General features: G+C 29.0%; 1 long non-coding RNA gene across 1 annotated transcript; it reads left to right on the top strand.

The window, feature by feature from the left end:
- The first annotated feature begins 260 nt into the window (after positions 1–260).
- On the top strand, positions 261–7,996 carry LOC142534997 (uncharacterized). The gene is made up of 3 exons (XR_012817308.1): positions 261–343; positions 886–923; positions 7,607–7,996. It is a non-coding gene; the product is annotated as an uncharacterized LOC142534997 (long non-coding RNA).
- The last annotated feature ends 4,599 nt before the right edge of the window (positions 7,997–12,595 follow it).

Here is a 12,595-nt window from a genome sequence, read left to right as displayed (position 1 = left end):
ATGCAAAAGGCTGAAATCATGGATTTCAGGTCGGCCATTTTTTTTTAATTTAATTGACCATTCGAGCTTGTTAGCAGAAATTTCGAGGCCTAATTAATGTATAGTAGGCGACTGTATGATAAGGTATTATCATGCCTTTAATTTAAAGAAGGATATGACAGCACTCAGCCGATAATTTTGGGAAAGCAGCGTAATTTCGATTCATTTATGTCTATAAATTTGACCTTCTATGATAATAAAAAATAAACGGAAAAGCATTCATAGAACCTCTCAATATATCCAATCAAATTTTCTGTCCAAAGTTCTCTGCTAATCCAAGAACATTTTGGAGCATAAATTGCAAGTGAGCTTATGCTTTAAAATATATTTATGTGTTTGAAAATTCAATCGACATGATATATTTCATTCAAATTGATATATGATTTCTTGCTTCGTTTTGCTTCAATATAATCGTTATATTTGAAAGCATGTTTTGAAATTATTTAAAGGCATTGTTACAATTTGCATTTGAAATGGCAAAAGAATTTCCGACCTTTGATATTTAAAAGAATTGTTTCCATATCATTATGAAGAAAATGTTTATTATTTTTATGAAAAATACTGGTTTGGTTGTGTATTATTCTACGATGCTTATTGCTTTATGATTGTGTGATTGTGAAACAATGTCGTATGTCTACCCACCCCGATATCGAGATGTGACATTTAGCCTTGAGATCGAATTGTTCAAATCAACCCAGTTTTATTAGATTTTTTTAGTTTATTTTATTTGGATTGATTAATCTATCCCCTAACCTCTTCATTTATGGTGTTCAAAGCTCTATAAATATCTATACAATATATACAACCAAAACATTCGCTCAATTTTCTCATAACTTTGATCTCCAGCGAAGCAAATCATCGATGGTTGTCTAGTTTTTATTAAGGTATGTACGTAAACTTCCTAACTGATAATATTTTTGATGTTTTCAAATATTGTATGGTCCTAGTTATATGTCCAAAAAATATTTATAAGCATTGTCTAGAAAATCCTTGTTTTTTTTGTATGCAGTGGCGGAGCCACATTAAAGCCTGTGTGACAAATTTTTTTTAAAAAAAATTATATATAAATTTTGGACTGATTTAAAATTAACCCGGATAGATCAATTTAAATAATTAAATGATTCTAATGTTTAAAATTTTAACTAGAGTAGAGCCATATTCTTGGCTCCCCATTGTTTGTATGTCTAAATTAACACATTTATTTATATGATCGTTCAAATTTTTTTTTTTGGAAATGTTAAAATTATAGTAGTTATCATAATGAACGAAAAACACTGAGGTAGCTCTTCTAAACAAAATTATAATTAGATATTTTCTGCTCTGGATAAATAGGAGTTGAATAATTAACAAGTTATAATTAACAAGTAATTATAGTATAAATACATGAACTAATTTTTTTTTTAAAATACTTTTTATCTAAATTTTTATAAATATATTTTTCTGCTCCTATGATGTGGTGTTTGTCAATACCGTTGCCACGGCACAAGTGACTTCACCCAAAAAAAGGGGAAAATGTTTTTTCAAAATTAAACAATTGGAATATACAACTAAATACAAAGGGAAAAATAATATATAACATTTAAATATTTAAAATAATGCTTATAATTGTTATATCTATCGAGCATGTTCCTAAAGACATATAGCCTAAAGACATACAGTTACGCAAGGTTTTTAGCTGATATACCATTTTAAAAACAAACTGAGCTAAGAAAAGGAGACAATTAAATTTTAGAATAATAATGAATATGAGGTTCTTCTATGGAACTTTTACAAAACATAAAAAGAATTAACAAAGATATAACAAAGAAATTAAACAACAGAGGATTTTACCGAGGTCCACCTCAGAAACATAAATTCATAAAAATCACCCATGTTATGTGTATTTAATATGACTGCATGAAAAATACGATACAATTTTTTTCTTTTTTATGACAAAACATGAACAAAACCTAAGTTTTTATGTTTCTAAATTCATGATTATGATGCAAAAAGGGGCTGCCATGATAGGGCTATTAGGAAGGACGTTTTTCACCATGTTTAAGGGTCCATAGATGCATGTTTAAGGGCTGAACAATAGGGATGCAAGAGCTGAACGAAAATTTGGGTTTAAGGAACTAGTGTTTTCGAATTTGGGTTCTAGAAGGGCACGGCTGTGGACTGCTGTTGGGGCATGTATGGGGGTCCTAATAGGGTCTAGCCATGGTCCTAGATAGGCTAAGGGACGATTGGTGCAAGGGTAGGCCTGAATCCGCTAGGGGTGGCGGCGCAAGGCTTGTAGGTGATAGTTTATGGGTTTGCAAGTGCATGGACTGTAGGGCTTGACCGACAACAAGTAAAAACATGGCCATCATTTCTTCAATACAAATATATATTGTATTTTGCAATGGTGTTTTTTCTCTAAGGATGTTGCACAATTTTAAAAATACGTCAGGATACATTCTATAAATTTCTCGAAAGTTTGTTGTATCCTCTTTTAATATTTTATGGATATATTCGTATCCATTTGAAGTTATTGGTTGTCTATTTAAGGGACGATGGACACGTTCGTCATTCATGTTAGTTATATGCTTAGTTAGCACATAGAGGATCCCAAGAATTTGCCTCAACAAATAGCTAAAAGCTTCGTGTAATTTTTCTTCGAATTCTTCTTCTTCCATTTGATATGCTACATCATGTACGTTGATATATGACATTTTAATGAACCACCTGATATCAGACAAGGAATTAGAAAAAAAAAATCTATGAATTTATTGATTCCATGTAAAACTCAAAACTTATATAAATAATCCAAAAATCCACAATTAGAAAAAAAATAAAAAGAATATATCCAGAAATTGTATCACAATATAACTCATTATTGATCATGTCCCTAAAAATATGCATTCAGTTAATTTATAGTCTATCCATCCCGAACGCGCCTCAATTGTCTTTTTCAAGAAATCCATCTTCTTTGATCTGGTGTTAAGTAAATCAAGCACTTTGTATCGAGTACGATTATCCAAATTTTGGACCTCTTTGATAGCATCCCAACAAGTATCACCTGCATTCCATATTAATTCTATCTTAGAAACTACCTTCTCAAGAGTGTGGGATATTTCACATATATAATTTGGGTCTGTATTCTTGAATGTGCTTGATTTTGCTTCAAACTCAGCCCTATCTCGTTTTTTAGTTGTTGGTGGAACCTCTGAACTGGGCTAAGGAGGTAATGGTAAAGCAGAGTCCTCAAAAAATGGAGGCTGGTGTGAAGATTCTTGTTTGTCACTTTGCACGAATTCACCACTATCATAATCAAAGACATAATCATATAATAAATTAGTTTCCCTATTTTCTTCTATCTCAAATGTTCTTGCATCAGTGTCATCTCCTAGTCCAATGGAGTATTTTCCAGTAGCAGTTCCAGTCCCGACCGCAATTCCCAAATCTTCATAATCCTCAAAAGTGTCTGTCCGATAGTGTTCATGTTTAGGATGAGACTGGTCAAGAACAAAAAACAACAATTGTTAAAACTAGTTATAATTATAATTATAAATATAAATTTATGACTTTTACCTTGAAATAATCCTCACATACTTCATCTTTAGCAGTGAATTTCTTTGTCACGAAATCCCATTCAAAATCAGAGTTATGACGTATAAGCTTACAATAATTGTTGTATCGTTGTTTGAACCACTTTAAACGACTTTGATATTGTGTAATATAGTCTTTTCACACCCAAGTTTTTCGTTTAGAGCAGGAAGTATGTAAGGCCCTGGCCCTGTCCTCAGACCCTGCAATCACAGTTCCTGGACTCAGACCAGCTTGCACTTACTCATCTGACTTCTCCACGCCAGGAAAGTGGAGTTTGTGACTTCCCAGGATTCGACCCCTCAACCTCCTGGCATATAGGTATATTGGCTACAATCCTATATGCCAGGAGGTTGAGGGGTCGAATCCTGGGAAGGCACAAACTCCACTTTCCTGGCGTGGAGAAGTCCGATGAGTAAGTGCAAGCTGGTCTGAGTCCAGGAACTGTGATTGCAGGGTCTGAGGACAGGGCCAGGGCCTTACAAAGTATTTTTTTCTCCACAGTTTTTTTGTTAAATACTCCATTCTTATCACGCCATCTCGCATTGCGGCATCAACCATGTGTTTTAGCAATTCATTACTCTCTTCAGTTGTCCACACATTATATTTTGCTTGTGAATCTCCCATTGTAAGTATCACTTGAGTATGCATAAGATATAAAATATACGGTGATAAGAAGCTAACAAGCACATACATTTTAATAGATATTGTCCAAAAAAAGTAAAAAGATCTAGAGACAATGATAAAGTGTGATACAAACAATCAAACAACAAGGACTAACAAGAATTTTAAGAAAGAAGCTCCTAAGTTCTATGCTTATCACAACTACATGATATACATTGATTTAATTAGTTCAAAAAATATACATTGTTTCTTTTTCTACAGATTTCTGATATATATATGCTAGTTGTGCTCAAATCGTATATTTTAATAAACTTTTCCCCTAAATTTATATACATGAATTAGAATACAGAAAATCATTAACATAAATATATCTCTATCGCAAGCAACTTGTACTACTGGGCGAGGACTGGCGAATATTTGATCTTTGATTGGGTTGGTTGGATTAGATTATTTTAATAATTCACTGGATCAGGTTACAATTTTATTTATTGATTATTCATCGTAAATCAACTAATCAATTTATTAATTATTATCTTATTACTTTTTATTCTAATGAATATTTTCAGTATGAAAGAAACTGTTCAAAACAGTTTAAATGAAGAATATGATTTACCTGAAAATTTAGATTTGTTGAATAAATGGACTATTCCTAAGATAGAATCTAAAATGATCTATAAGTTAGGAACCTTTGAAAGAATTGGTTTTAAACAAGTAGTTAAACTACAGAATCATCAGTACCTCTTCATAATAATGAAATGGTAATTAGATTGTTAAATAATAAAGATAGTTTACCTTATATGAAAAATTATAGATTTATTCATATAGGTTTAATTCAAATTTCTTTTAGACCTCTAACTTTAGAAGGACTACCAGAAAGTTTAATAGCAGCTTTAAGAGATGGTAGAAATTTGAATTGGAAAAAATCCCTTATGGGAATAATTCAATCTAGTCTGGCACATGGTCCAGAATATTTTGATGTTTATCCTTATTTATTTTTATCTCTGTCTGATATTAATATATTAGATTCTTTAACATTAAATGTTAAAACTCATGGTTATAATTATACTCCTGGTACAGAAGTAATATGTATCTGTTATCGTATTTATTACAAACCATTATTTACACTGAATCCTATGTGTAAAAGAATAGATAAAAAATTAAATGAAACTATTCTTATAGAAACTAATTTTAATAGATCTAATATTACAACCCGTAGATCTATAAAATGGGAAGAAATTGAATTTCCAGAAAACTGGATAATTGAACAAGCTGTTCCTAGAAATCATATAATAAATAGGGATTTACAACAAGTTATTCAGAATAATGAAGGATCTGTTCAAATACAGTTCAATAATGAACAAAGAAGATTATTACCATCTTCTATCTATGCTAGATCAAGATCTAGTCATTCTTTTATTTCACCTTTAGGTTATATGGTGGATGTTCCTCAAACTTCTAGAGCTTCAACTTCTCAGATAAGAGAAGATGTAGAGTCTTCTGTACAAGATAGAGTAGATGAATTAATCATAAATCAAAACAATATTGTTCATAAAAGTAACTTTCAAAAAGTTAGAGAAACTGATACAGTTTCAGAAATGTATTTTAGTATTTAATGGATAGTAAATCAAAAATTGATTTTACTAAAGGATATCTTGCTAGAGCAAAGATCAATGCAGAATTTTATTTACCCAAATGGGAATCTTTCAGAAATTGGTACTTTAAAAGTTTTTCTGAAAATGAGTTTGATTATATTGTTTCGGAATTTTATAAATATTGTGAAAACCAGAATAAATTGATTCATTTTGTTCCTTGGTTTTTTAAAACATTTATTATAGATTATATATTCTTGAAAGAAATTTTAAACTTTCTTCTGGACAGATTCAAAAATCTGTTTATCCTCCTCAACAATCTTTTATTATAGAAAAAAATAATAAAATTTTAAATTTTACTGCTTTTTCAAAATTATTTGAGAATGATATGTTGCAAATAACTGTTAAACATATTAATCAGATAATTGAAAAACAAAATTATACAAATTTGTATCTTACGATAATAGGAGAGGAAATAGTTTCTCTTAAGGATCGTATTGATAAAATTATTTTAGCTATAAATTAAATTAAATTAGATGTTCATTTACAGTCTAAAGAAGAAACTAATATTGTTTCTATTGCTACTTCGTCTATTCAATCCCCTCCAGATATAAAGGATTTTAAATTTAAATCTTCTGTTTCTGATATAGAAAAATTATTAGAAAAAAATGTAAAAATCTGAATTTAAATACTCTTAATGAAGAATTTGAGAATAATGAGAATTATTCTGATGAAGAAATTAATAAAATCAAATGGACAGATAAACCTACCCAAAATAAATATTATTATAATAGACCTACTCCCATGGATGTTCTTATAGAAGAACAAGAATATATATTTGCTAGTAGTTATAATGGGAAGAGTATTTATGAATGGAATATTGATGGTTTTAGTGATAAGCAAATTTATAATACTGCTCACAAAATGCTTATGTATAGTACTGTGTGTAAAACTTCAGGCAATAATGATAAAAATATTGCTAAGATGATTATATCAAGTTTTACTGGCCAACTTAAATGTTGGTGGGATAATTATTTAAATCAATCCCAAAAAGAAGATATTATAAATTCAATAAAAATTGAAAATAATATTCAATCAGAGAATGTAGTATATTCATTAATAATGACTATGATTGAACATTTAACTGGTAAATTCACTGATGATAGTGAAAAGATTCGTACTTTATTAAGTAATCTAAAATGTAAAACACTTACTGATAGAAGATGGTATAAAGATACATTTTTATCTCGTATTTATAAGATACCAGATTGTAATAATAGTTTCTGGAAAGTTAAATTCATAGATGGTTTACCTTTTCTATTTGCTGAAAGAATTATAAAATTATGAAGAAAAGATGAAATTAATATTCCATATGAAAATTATACTCATGAAAATTTAATTAATACTGTTAGACTTAAATTTGTTGTGGAGATGCTAGTAAAAGTGGAGATGCTAGTAAAAACCAGTAGATGATGGCTTAGTACAAAACCAGTAGATGTAAAATAGCAGAAAAACAGAATGACTTGTATCGAGCTAAAGACCAGTAGCAGCACTTGTCAAGTACTGTTTCTTAGCTAAAACCAGAACTAGAAGGATAAAAAAATTCGAAATATACACTAACAGAATCTTGCATATCTCAAAGTCTCTAAATATTACCGTTGATCTATTAACGTGATACCAGCATTTATTGCTTCATTAAATGCCATTAAATGCTATACAAGAACATTTAAGACGGTATACCATTTTTGGTATGAACTGCGACTGATTACTTTTAATGTATTCTGCAGGGTCCATTTTCGGCAATAAAGCTGAACCACTGAAAAGTCAAAAAGAGCCGTTCAAATTTTAACGTTGGATAAAGTCTATATATATGGAGACGAAGCACTTTTCAAAAAAAAAAAAAGAGAGAGAAGTGGAATGAATCTAAATCAAAGAATATCATTTGAGCATCGCTAGAACTTTCAGTCATCCCAAAAGCTCAACACTGAAAAAGCAGCACACGCTTCATTGCATACTCTTGATCATTGAGATCATATTGTGCTAGCTATTTTCGTTATATCTTCTCAAGCTATTAACTTCATTATTTCATTGATAGAAGGATTTGTAACTGGAAAAGAGTTTTTTCCAGAATTTAAGATCATTCAAGAAGTTGAGTTGTAAAGCTAAGAGTTTCAATAGGCGAAGGGCAAGTCCTATTGAAGTGGGTGTGTACAATTGTTATGCTGTATTCAACAAAGTCTTTTAGTGATACCTTCTGGAAACAGAAGAAGAGGGACGTAGAAGATTAATCTTCGAACTTCCAGAAACAAACCTTGTGCCATCTACTGTTTTTCTGTTTCACTATTTTTCACCTACTAACCAACAGATCGTTTTCGCACATTATCTTGTGATCTGCTGGTCTTTATACTTGAACAAGAATCTGCTAGTATCTTTAACAGGACTCTAGCACATCATTTCGATAAATCGGTTAAGTTTGCCGTTGAGTTTATTCAACCCCCCTTTTAAACTCATCCCGATCCTCAGCAAATACTTGTATTAAAGAGGGTTTAGCTCTTTGTAATTAATTAAAATTAAATAATCAAATTAAAAGACAGAATTTACTTGAGAAAAAACAATCAGGTAAATTTTGTGATCAATTTGGCATGGACTTACCTAATAAAGGTAAGAAGAAAATTAAAGAAAAAGATGAAAAAATTTATAGAAAGAAAAGACATTTGTCTGAAAGACAAATAGATAAAAAGAAGAAAAGAAAAGAAAGCCGTGATTTACGGAAAGCTGAAAAATATAAAAACAAAAATAAATTAATAATTTGTAGATAATGTAGTAAGCCAAGACATTATGCTAATCAATGTTGGGCTAAAAACAAAATTAATAATTTAGATATAGATGAAAATTTAAAATAATAATGAATTCAAATAAAAATTCTGACAATGAAACTGATAGTTCGTTATAATCTTATATTTCAGAAGAAATACTAGATAGTGTATCAAAAAATTTCTGATTTAGAAGAATGTAATAACTGTATACAAGGAAAATCTTGTATAAATCATTTAGAAGATAATAAAGATAAAAATGATGATTTTTATAAACTCATGTCTCAATTTCAAGATTTAAATATTAATGTGTTAACTAACAATAATATTCTAGAATTCCTTAAAATGATTAAGGATCCTATATTAAAATCCACAATTATTGATCAAATGGAAAATACTGCTTCAACTAGCAATAATAATAACATTCTTGTTAAACAAGAACAATCTTATTCTATGAAAGAAGTAAAAAATCTTTTACGACAGAAATATAGTAAACAAAATCCAGTTACTATACATGATTTAGTAAAATAAATAGAAAATCTTAAAGAACAAGTAAAAATTTTACAGAATAATAATAATAGTTTAAATTATCGTATTTCCATTATTGAAAATAATAATTCAGTTAATAATTCTGAAAGTTTTGATAATCTTCATGATATTTCATTTCCTGATAAAAAAACATTTATCTGTTTTAAGCATGATCATATCTCAAAAATGGTACACCAATATTACTTTATTAATTGAAAATTCTTATAAAAAGAATTTAATTGCTATGATTGATAGTGGTGCAGATTTAAATGTAATACATGAAGGATTAATTCCTACAAAATATTTTCATAAAACTACTCATTCTCTCTCTCATGCAGGAGGAGAACCATTAGAAATAAATTATAAATTACCAAAAATATATATTTGTAAAGATAAAAACTGTATTCAAACCAGTTTTTTATTAGCAAAAGATATTTCTAACCAACTTATACTTGGTCTTCCTTTTATTTATCAAATTTATCCTTTAACTTATGTTGATAAAACAGGTATAATAGGAACTTTTCAAGGTAATCCTATTTTATTTAAGTTTATAACTAAACCTATTCATAGAATTCTTAATGAGTTACAAGAAAAGATTGATAGGTAAACTTTTCAAATAAATTCTTTAAAAGAAGAAGTTAATATTTTAACTATAGATGATAAATTAAAAAAATCCTAAATTAGAGGAAAAAATTAAAATTATTTATAATAAATTTTCATTAGAAATATGTAATGATCTTCCAAATACTTTTTGGAATAGAAAGAAACATATTATATCTCTTCCATATGAAGAGAATTTTGATGAAAAGAATATTCCTACCAAGGCTCGTCCTTGTCAAATGAATTCTGAATATTTAGAATTATGTAAGAATGAAATTAATTCCTTATTAGATAAAGGTTTAATAAAACCTTCTCAATCTCCCTGGTCATGTACATCTTTTTGTGTTAATAAACATTCTGAGCAGGAAAGAGGTGTTCCTAGATTGGTAATAAATTATAAACCCCTTAATAAGGTTTTAAAATGGATTAGGCATCATATTCCTAATAAAAAAGATTTATTAGATAGACTGGTAAATGCAATTATATTTTCAAAATTTGATTTAAAATCAGGATTTTGGCAGATTCAAGTAAAAGAATCTGATAGATATAAAACTGCTTTTAATGTTCCAATAGGACATTATGAATAGACTGTTATGCCATTTGGACTTAAAAACCCTTCAGAATTTCAACAAATTATGAATGATATTTTTTATAATTATAGCAATTTTATAATTGTTTATATTGATGACATATTAGTATTTTCTAATGATATTGAAACACATTTTAAACATTTAGATATGTTTAAAAATATTTTTATTCAAAATGGTCTTGTTATATCAAAATCCAAAATGATTGTATTTCAAACTAATATTAGATTTCTTGGTCATATGATTGAGAAAGGAAAAATAATTCCTATACAAAGAAGTATAGAATTTGGTTCAAAATTTCCTGATATTATAACTGATAAAACTCAGTTACAATGATTATTAGGAAGTTTGAATTATATTTCTCCTTATATTAAAGATCTTACTAAGGATTCTGCTATATTATATGATAGGTTAAAGAAAAATATTTTACCTTGGTCTGAAAGACACACTATGGCTGTTAAAAATATTAAGGAAAATGTTAAAAATCTTCCTTGCCTTATGCTTGTTAATCCCCAATGGGATAAAATAGTTGAAACTGATGCTTCTGATATAGGTTTTGGAGGAATTTTAAAACAAAAAGATTCCCAAACTAAACAAGAATTTCTTATTCTTTTTTATTCTGGCAAATGGAATAATGCTCAGAAAAATTATTCCACAGTAGCAAAAGAAATTTTAGCTATTGTCATATTATTTTAAAATTTCAAGATGATTTATATAATCAAAAGTTTATTATAAAAACTGACTGCAAATCTGCAAAATTTATGTTTAATAAAGATTTTAAACATGATGTGTCTAAGCAAATGTTTGCAAGATGGCAGACTCATTTAGCTCCCTTTGATTTTGAAATCATTTATAAAAAAAGTGAAGATAATCATTTACCTGATTTCTTAACTCGAGAATATTTATCCTAATGTCTTTATCTACAGATATGAATTCTCGAGGAAGAGGAGAGTCCTCCTATAGAGGGCGAGGTGGTAGGGGAAAACCCCCAAATATTATTGCCCATCATGGTAAACAGAGGCTAATAGCCCAGAACTTATCCAGTTCATCAGCCAGTAATACTGTGCAAAATAATGAGTTATACAATGAGTTTCAAGAATTTTTGAAACAAAACCAGAGAAGTAATACAGATTCTCAATCTTCAGCATCATATGCTAATATCATCAAAGAAGATGATAATGATTCAGCTCTATATACAGAAACAAAACATCGTGAATTGATTCTTCTTATAGAAGAAAAAGATACCCAATGGGAAAAAACTCCATGGACTATCATGATAAGATATTTAACCAATACATCATATGTATATGGTTCTTACAAACAAAGAGGATTTTATGAAAATCTTCCATTATTTACAAAAAGTGTTGATATAACTCACTTTTTCAGTAATACCTAGCAAAAAGGAAGTTATAACTTCTCAAAGTTCATTATCAAAAAGATAATATCTATTGAAGAATGGAGTATATCTCCATTGCTTGAAAAAGAATTTTATTCTGAAAGTCATAAAATGAGTTTCAAATTCAATTTTTGGGATTATATTGAGAGTTTTAATAAAACTATATTCTATGAAAATGAAAAAAAGGAAACATACTTGGTTTCTAAAGATTTGTGAAAATGTTTTTCATTATCATGTTCCAAATTGGTTTTTAATTTGGCGGAAAATATTTGGTCTATCTGCAAAGATTTTGCCAGAGGTTTTTATAAAACCCATGAATACTTGGTTAAATGTTTCCCCAAGTATTAAAAAATCATTCTCTTAACATTGGATTGATGGTAAGACTTTATATCTATTTTTCATGGAATTTGGAATTCCTTGGATCTGGAAATGGCAACCAGAATTCGGATACACTGATGAAGGAATCCCTTGCATATGGCGAGTCGGTTCCACTAAATTTTGTGACAAATTATTGCGTGATAATCCAGAAACTGGAAAAATTTATGGTTACGACACTCTTCATCAAATGGAGGAGAAAATTTCATTATATCAGAAAGAATTTTATAATCAACAAGAAAAGGAAAAAGCCTCTATGAGTCCATTCAAAATTCTCGCTCAGAAATATTCTGAGATTTATTCAAAAGGAAAAATGATTGAAGTCTATATTGAAGAAATGAAGAAGGATCTTTTTCAGAATATTGGATGTTCTGATTCAAAGTCAGTTAAATCAATGGCGTCTGAATCTAGCGAAAATCAATTCATACATCTAATGCAAATGCAGGAAGCACAGGATCAAGAGGATGATATTCCTCA

The sequence above is a fragment of the Primulina tabacum genome, unplaced genomic scaffold, assembly GCF_025594145.1.
Source record: "Primulina tabacum isolate GXHZ01 unplaced genomic scaffold, ASM2559414v2 Contig779, whole genome shotgun sequence".
NCBI classification, from domain to species: Eukaryota; Viridiplantae; Streptophyta; class Magnoliopsida; order Lamiales; family Gesneriaceae; genus Primulina; species Primulina tabacum.
The sequence above is the reverse complement of the archived record's forward strand: the minus strand, read 5'-3'. Positions and strand labels throughout refer to the sequence as shown.